Source organism: Podarcis tiliguerta (assembly GCF_965153285.1).
Source record: "Podarcis tiliguerta genome assembly, chromosome: 14".
NCBI lineage: Eukaryota > Metazoa > Chordata > Lepidosauria > Squamata > Lacertidae > Podarcis > Podarcis tiliguerta.
The window spans coordinates 52,362,200-52,370,121 of NC_139547.1; positions in this window are offsets into that span (position 1 = coordinate 52,362,200).

Genomic DNA, 7,922 nt, shown 5'->3' on the forward strand with positions numbered 1-7,922 from the left:
AAATCCCTGCTTCGTCAGTAAAACGAAAGCGCTGCCTGTTTATTTTCCTTTTTGCAAAGGCGCCTCCTTTTGCAACACGCCCCCCCCCCCGTTAAAAATAAATATATATAAGCGGTTCCCATCAGGCCGGGGAGCAAATCTGCATTTCATTACAGCGCCCGAGAGCCCATTCCGCCCTCTCCGGGTTAGTGACCCACCCCGTCCCTCCCCCGCGTCTCCAGATTTTCCTCCCCGGCCGGATCCTCTCGCGTGCTTCCTCCTCGGGAGTAAGGCCCGCCTGCCTTTCCTCCCGGAGGGGTTTACTCGAAGGCAAGAGGATTGCGCCAAGAAAAATACATCTTTTTTGCTGTTGGGAAGGGCCCGATCCTCTCCCTCCCCCGCACGTCGTGGCCATTTCCCGCTGCAAAAAAAAAAAAAAAATGCACGGGGGGTAGAGAGGGAGGTCGGGTCCCCACCCCGCGCGATCCCTCCCCAGCTGCGGGAGGAGATTTTGCAATTTTTGCAATTTTTAAAAATTGCAATAAATCCCCAGTTGGGCCCTCCGGTCGCCTCCGCCGCTGCAAAAAAGAGGTTCCTACTCGCATAGAACCGCTTGTCCCTGCAAGGCTGCTGGCGGATTTCCCCCCCACCCTCTCCACCTTTTGCATCTCTCTCTCTTAAAAAAAAAAGCAAAACCCAAAAAACCACCCATTTTTTAAAAAATCGCTTTTTCCCCGCCCGGTAAACAACAGCTGGGAGCCATCTTGGCAGCAGGGTGGAGTATGGGGGGGGGGCAGAGGAGGACGACGAGACGTCTAAAAAGAGCCTTATTGAAGATCGCTCTGCGCTTTTCTTCCTTTCCTTGCCTTTCCCCCCTTATTTCAGTATTTTTATATATTTTTAAAAACCTGTTTGCAACGCGCCGCCTTCCAGGTTAGTGCATGGAAAGAGCTGTCCGGCAAGGCTTGCAGGTTCCACGCAGAGCTTTTTTCCGGGGGGGGGGGTGTTGGGGTGCCCTTAACCAGAAGTTATTGCATTTCCCCCACCTTTAATTTTTATCCGGGGGGGAAAACATGCTTTGCCGTAAGTATTTAGACCAATTCGTCTGACTTTAGATGGAGGGAGGGGGCTGTTCCTCATTTTCACCATCTCCCCCCCCCCCCACGCAACCCCCTCAAAAAAATAGCACATAATTCCCTTTCCCATCCCGCCAAGATTTGTGAAACTTTGTGTTTATTTTTAGCAGGCAGGAATGTTGCTGGTGGTTTTTGCAACAAACTGTCGAGCCCAAAATGTATATATATTTTTTCTCCTGAATAGATCGATCGATCGATCGATTCTCCTCCCAATTCGGTTTGTCCATCCTGAAACTGGAGCTTAAGAGTTGCAGTTATATCCCCAACCCCCCCCCCCCCAAAAAAAAGCCTATTTAACAGCACAGCCTGTGGATGTTTACTCGGAAGTAGGCCCTATTGTGGCTCTGTGTACTCTCAGGTAAGTGCAGAGGATTGTAGTCCTAAGGATTTTTCTCTCTCTCGCCCCCCCCCCAAAACCCCCAGGTTTAATTCAGGAGATGTCCAGGGCTAATATATCCTGAGGAATCGTAAATGCATTAATTTAGGAAGCTGCCTGGACCACAGAATAGTAAAAAAATTCTTTTTCCCCCACCACTTACCAAAGGTCGTTCTAACCTTGAAGCAAGCTTTACACACACACACACACACAGCCCCCCTCCAGCTTCCAGATTCTCACCCCTGATACAAGCTTTGGGGCTGCAACCCTACATCTACTTTCCTGCGAGTAAACCCTATTGAAATCACATTTTCCCTTTAAATAATAATAATACATAATACTATTATTATTATTATTATTATTATTAAAGAATGCTTAACTTCACAAACATAATTGCTTACAGAAACACATTAGTGAGTTTGTAGTAGTGTTGTTGCACTATTTTCACTGTGGGTAGTACTTTCACTATGGCGTCTATCACCAGTTTACACTACATTCCTATTAAATTTACAAGTCTCCGTTTCTTGTTTTTTATGTTAAATAAAAAAAAATCACACCCCAAATTTCAAGTGTTATACTTTGCAGTTTGTGTGTGTGTGTGATTAGATTAGCAATGCTGCTTATTACGAAAATAAAACCTTTTGCTTGGTTTTTTTTTTAAGCTGTTGGTGGTTATATGGAAAGCTTTTGGGAACCGTTTTTTTTCTTTTTGCAGGCACCACCCTTGTGCTAGCAAAGAAGAGGGAAAGAGAGGAGGCCGGTTTCACAAATTATTTCTAGAAGATCAATAGCACAGTCTTGATCGTGTTTACTCAGGAGTCGGACCCATTGCAAGTGTGTGTACTAGAACTCCGTCCTTAGAGAGGAACCTTGAAATATTTATTTATTAGACTTGCCTGCCTTAACAGGGTAGGAAAGGGGTTAGAAACAGTCAAGGTCTCCCTACCCCCCCCCCCCCGCTTATTTTTTCTTTGTATTAAAGCTTTCATGTATATGATCAAAGTCTTTTCCCATGTGTCCCCCTTGCTTTATAAAGCTTGCTAGTTTTAAACCTGTGGATTACAAAGCTTTTTCGATTTTGACCCCCTCCCTAAAAAAAACAAATTCTCAACTGTAGGCTGCCGATTTTGTCCCAGTTTATGGAAATGACCATAAACTATTTTGGCTCCGGCTGTATTTTATGTCTTCTCCCCCATCCTTCCAACAGACAACTTGATTTATTTAAATAGGTGTTGTGGCAAAGGTGTGGGGCATCTTCCATCAGCAACAACTGGGGAATCTTTTAGGGTTTCGGGGTTTTCCGTAAGGGCTCGGTGGATGAGCTACAGGTTTTCTGGTCTCTCTTCCCATGTTTTAGGACTCGGGTGCAGCAAGGGGGTGCTGACCCTTCACCCATTTGGGTGCTCAGCTGCTGAAACCCAAATATAGCTTGCCTGAGAAAGGGTGGGGGGAGTCCAATCTGAATATTTGGCTGTGCGTCTGCTGGGTCACAGGCCTCAGTGGGTCGATAGCCAGATACTGATCTATGCATTTGCACAAGCTGGCATAAATGGCAATATGATCTTACAGAGTTTCCTTTTGGCAATGCTGCGCTGTTGTAACCGCCTGATTTAAAAGCCCAGTTCTGGGCAAGGAGGAATCTGGCCTTAAGGAGGATCCTCGCGTTCCCTCCCCCAACCACCAAGGATGTAAAACTTTAAATTTCCCAACTGGAAATCCTGGACCCCAAGACTTTTGGCTGGAGGGCCGGGTAAGGGAGGGAGTATTTGCACGTGTGTCTTATTTCCCTTGTGGCCTCACGGAGCGCTGGATCGATGGGCAGCCGTGGCATCTCCCTGGTGAGCCAGGAGAAGACACAGTCCGTCAGCCGCCTCCTGAGAGACCCATCGCATTTCCTGCAAGGAACAGAAGAACTGAATTGCCCCCCAGCCCATTATATCACATCAGCAACTGCGTATGCAGGTGAGGCTGAGAGGTGGCAAATTTGGCTCAAGGTCACAGTGAGCTGCCTGCTGGGGTCTGGGGTTTGAACCCAGGGCTTTCCAGTCTCAGCCTTACATACTGACCATTGCACCACCCTCCAGGGTTTGGGGGCAAGTCCTGCATGCAGCAGTTGGCTTTGAGCACCTTTTCACATGCTGTCTTTGGCTTGTGGGGTAAGAAAGGGGGGGTATTCATATCTGTTACACCTTTCATTGGGAAAAGAGAGCCATTTGCCGTCTTCCCACGTTGCAGTGTGTACCTGGCAGTATACTCTGTACGAAAGCTGGGTTTGCAAAGATGTCGGGTGTGTTCACGAAAGCATTTCTATTTTATTCCTGACCAGCACCAGTTAAAACACACACAAACTATCTTTAGTAAGCAATATCAGGTCCGTTTCATTTATAACACTGCAAGTAGGAAGCACTTATTTGAATCTGCTGCCCCAACAATCAGAGGTTTTAAAAATCTTAGAACGGTAAAATGGAGTTGGTCTGGCAAGGGTCATCTAGTCCAGGGTCCCTGGCAGGTGGCCATCTGACCTCTGGAAAAGGACTTCTTCCTTCCTTCCCTTTGTAAGGCATCTTGTGCTGGTTGGTATCCTGTTAACCACAAATGCCCACAAGACCCACCAGCAACAGGGAAGAGTGGCTCTGTCCAACAGGATGAAGCGAACACACAACACTGAACAGGAATCCTTGGTCAAGGTCAAGGCTTCTTCACACAGAGAGGCCCATTATAATTTCTCAACGCCCCCCAAAGCCCTTTTCCTGAAGGTGGATTGCCCAGCAGAGCTGGTAACAGAAGATGCTACTATTTGAGCAGAGCTTCTCATCCGTGTTGTGAAAAGAGTGGAGCTGCAGAATTTACAAACTTTGACCATCAAGTTCCTCGGTGCGTAGGGGAGAAGGCCCAGCCCAGCTGCCTCCAGTTCGGTTGTTACATTTAAATGATTACACCTCCCAACACTTTGCATTGATATGAAGAGTCACAGTTGGGGTGCCTGCAACAGTGTGGGCAGTTCGTTATCTCTTCTTCCAGAAATTTCCACCAAACATTATTGCTGCTATTAATCATTTCTGCAGAATGGTTTCTGTTTGCAGACTTAATTTTTTGTATATGTTTTTATTTTTAAAATAACAGATGCAGCCATATATATTAAAAATGCACAAAGTATTCCAGACAGACAGACTGTTACGCCATGCAGGTAACAACACAGGGCTCAAAGCCCCTAAGTTTCTCCATGCATTGTAAAACATCAGTATGAAGGTGCAAAAGAAACTCTTCACACGACATCAGCTAGGATAAGTTGAAAATGACAAACTGCTCAGCATTTTACAGTTCGTTTATGAGTGAAGGTGACAAACATCCACTATGACCTTATCGAGGCTTCCTCAACCTCGGCCCTCCAGATGTTTTGAGACTACACTTCCCATCATCCCTGACCACTGGTCCTGCTAGCGAGGGATCATGGGAGTTGTAGGCCAGGAGGAAGGGTGAGGTGTAAATTTAATAAATTATTTCCGAAAACTGAACAGTTTAATAAAGCAGCCTGTACAAGGGTTCAAAATTTGACCCTGTTGGTTTGTTTTTTGTCCCCCCCCCCAAAAAAAAAAACCCACCCAAAATTATTACAAGTACCGTATTTTTTGCTCTATAAGACTCACTTTTTCCCTCCTAAAAAGTAAGGGGAAATGTGTGTGTGTCTTATGGAGTGAATGCAGGCTGCACAGCTATCCCAGAAGCCAGAACAGCAAGAGGGACTGCTGCTTTCACTGCGCAGCGATCCCTCTTGCTGTTCTGGCTTCTGAGATTCAGAATATTTTTCTTGTTTTCCTCCTCCAAAAACTAGGTGCGTCTTGTGGTCTGGTGCATCTTATAGAGCAAAAAATACGGTAGTTAGGAATGCAATGGACTCTCAGACAAGGCGGGATCATTTCTGAAATCTTCAAATTGCTTCATAGTTTTTAAAAATGTGACTAAGACTACTCACAGCTGTTGAGAGCCCTCCAGTGACTCTGAGGGTAATCCTAAACCTGTTTACTCTGAAGTAAGCTCTACGCAGAACAGTGGCAATTACACCCAAATAAAATAACACAAAATCGCAGAGCTGGAAGGGTCCCCGAGAGTCGTATGAGACTGAAGCCCAAGGTCTTATGAAACGGACTTGAACCAGCTCAGTTTCCTTCTTTATGAAAAGATTTCCTTAAACGTCATTGTAATGCCATGCTCTTTCAATCAATCTGAACCTCATTTGATGGGGCTCCCGATTTCCTTCCGATTTTTATGTATTGTAACGTGTGAGGGCCCGAGTTCAAGCTTTGGGCCAGATCTGGAGACCCCTGGGACTGAACCATTCTCTCTGCAAAGTGGGGGCTGTGTCACTGAGCCCAGAGGACTGAGCAGTGTCCTCGAGAAACCCCAATTAAACGAACCACGGATTGCTGCAAAGAGCCAACGCTTCCTGAAGCAACCTGCAATTTCAATCCCAGGATGGCCTGGCAGTAGTGTGTCTCTGCACACACCTGTTTCTGCATTTGCACAACCTAATACAGCAGCCGCCGTTGTGCTGTTCAACACGCTCCGCTCTCCCTCGTTCAGGGTTTAGCGATTTGCGTTTGCCTGGCAAGCTGATAGGATCACATCACGTTGCAGCGTGTGGGCAAACAGAATTTTCCAGCGATTTCTCATCAGCTCAAAATGTCCAGCTTCCCAGAGAGCCGGCTTAGTGGGGGGAGGACAGGAGCTTTACGTCTGAGATTACCCTGTAGTCTCCCAGGTGAGGTGAGCCACAAAACTGGGAAGACCTTAGAAACCAGCCCATCCTGAACATCACTCCTGCTCGTTTCCTATTTGTAACACACACACACACACACACACACACACACACAGATATTCTCACTCCCTCCTTCCATCTCTTAAATGCCTGCCCAAAAAATCAATCCGGATTTCTTCCCAAGCTAGGCTGGGGAGAGTACAGCTACGCTCTTATTTCCACAAACATCCCTCCTGCCTGCTGTGCATTTGATACAGAATTTGCTTTGAGCTCTAAATCCCTGGGGAGGGCTGGGAAAAGCAAGAGGATGAGAGAATCTGCAGCCACACTTCCAGAATCCGAGAGAGTGCTGGCTGTGCACATTTTCTTGTTGTTGCATCGTTAATGTGCCATTTTTCAAGGCACGGTGAGAGATATACTGTTAAGGGGAAGGCACAGATTTCTAACTTGGAAATCTGCATTGTTTAAAGCCATGTTTGTGCTGGCGGGGAGAGCATTGATTTGCCCCCCTTGCTGATGAATCCTTTGAAAGGAAAGCCAGTTTCAAAAGAAAAGGGTACTATTAAGAGAGAGAGAGAGAGAGAGAGAGAGAGAGAGAATGTATAGGGGGGGGGGGAGTGTTTAACCTATTCCCTCCCCAAGGCACCAGTTGATTAGAGAAATCGAGATCAGAGCGCCCTGGAAAATTCGTACCAGCTGAAGTTTGCTCGGGCTTTTCGCTGGAAAAGGACAAATTTCTAAAACCAACAATGGTCTGAATATACAAGATGCACTGAGATACAGCCATTTGTAAAAGGCTGCATGTCCTCCATACAATATTTATGTTTTATCTGTTTTAAAGAGACAAAATTTTAAGTACAGATATCTGCATTAAGGTTCCATCGAGCTGAAAGAGCCTCTGGGTGGGTTTGAGCAAGCAGCTAGCCCTCAGTGTGCGTACCTCACAGGAGTGGTGTAAGGACAGCTCTGAGCTCTTTGGATGAAAAGCAGGATACGAATGTGATAAATACGCAGAGAGGGAGCGGGAGGGAGAGAGGGAGATCTGCCCTGAGGAACCTTCAGTCTGATAGGTATGGAAAAGTTGCCCTAATAAAGGGGGAAAGGGGTGAATCTGAGCAAATGCATCGATCCTTTAAAATAAGAAACATCTGGCTGCAATATTCGCATGCGAAGATTGTCATTTTTAAAAGAATAGCATTGTCTGTTTTAAAAGTTATGGGTGTGGCTAGTGCCAGATTTACGTATCAGCTAAACAAGCTATAGCTTCAGGCCCTGCTCTCTTGGGGGCCCCCAAAAAATTAAAGGAAAAAACCAACTGGATGTACATTTCCAAAACATAAGATAAAAAATAAATAAAATAAAACCTACCTACAGCAACAGTGTTTTGTGTTGTGGAGGCTCCTGTGATGTAAGTCACGGGCCCCGCCTGCTAGCCTGCTCCCTAAAACATCCCTGGTTTGCTCCTTTCTATATATAGGGTGTCTACATTCTGCATGGACTTGTTGCATGGCAAGATGTGCAAATGGCTTGAGATACCTATTGGGTCCATAAATTACCATATAGCATATATTCAACACAAAAAACAGCGGCAATTTGTTGTTGACAAAAGACAGCTGGACATATAAAGGGCCCCATTACCTTCAGTAGCTGAGGGCCTCATCAAACCTAAATCCGG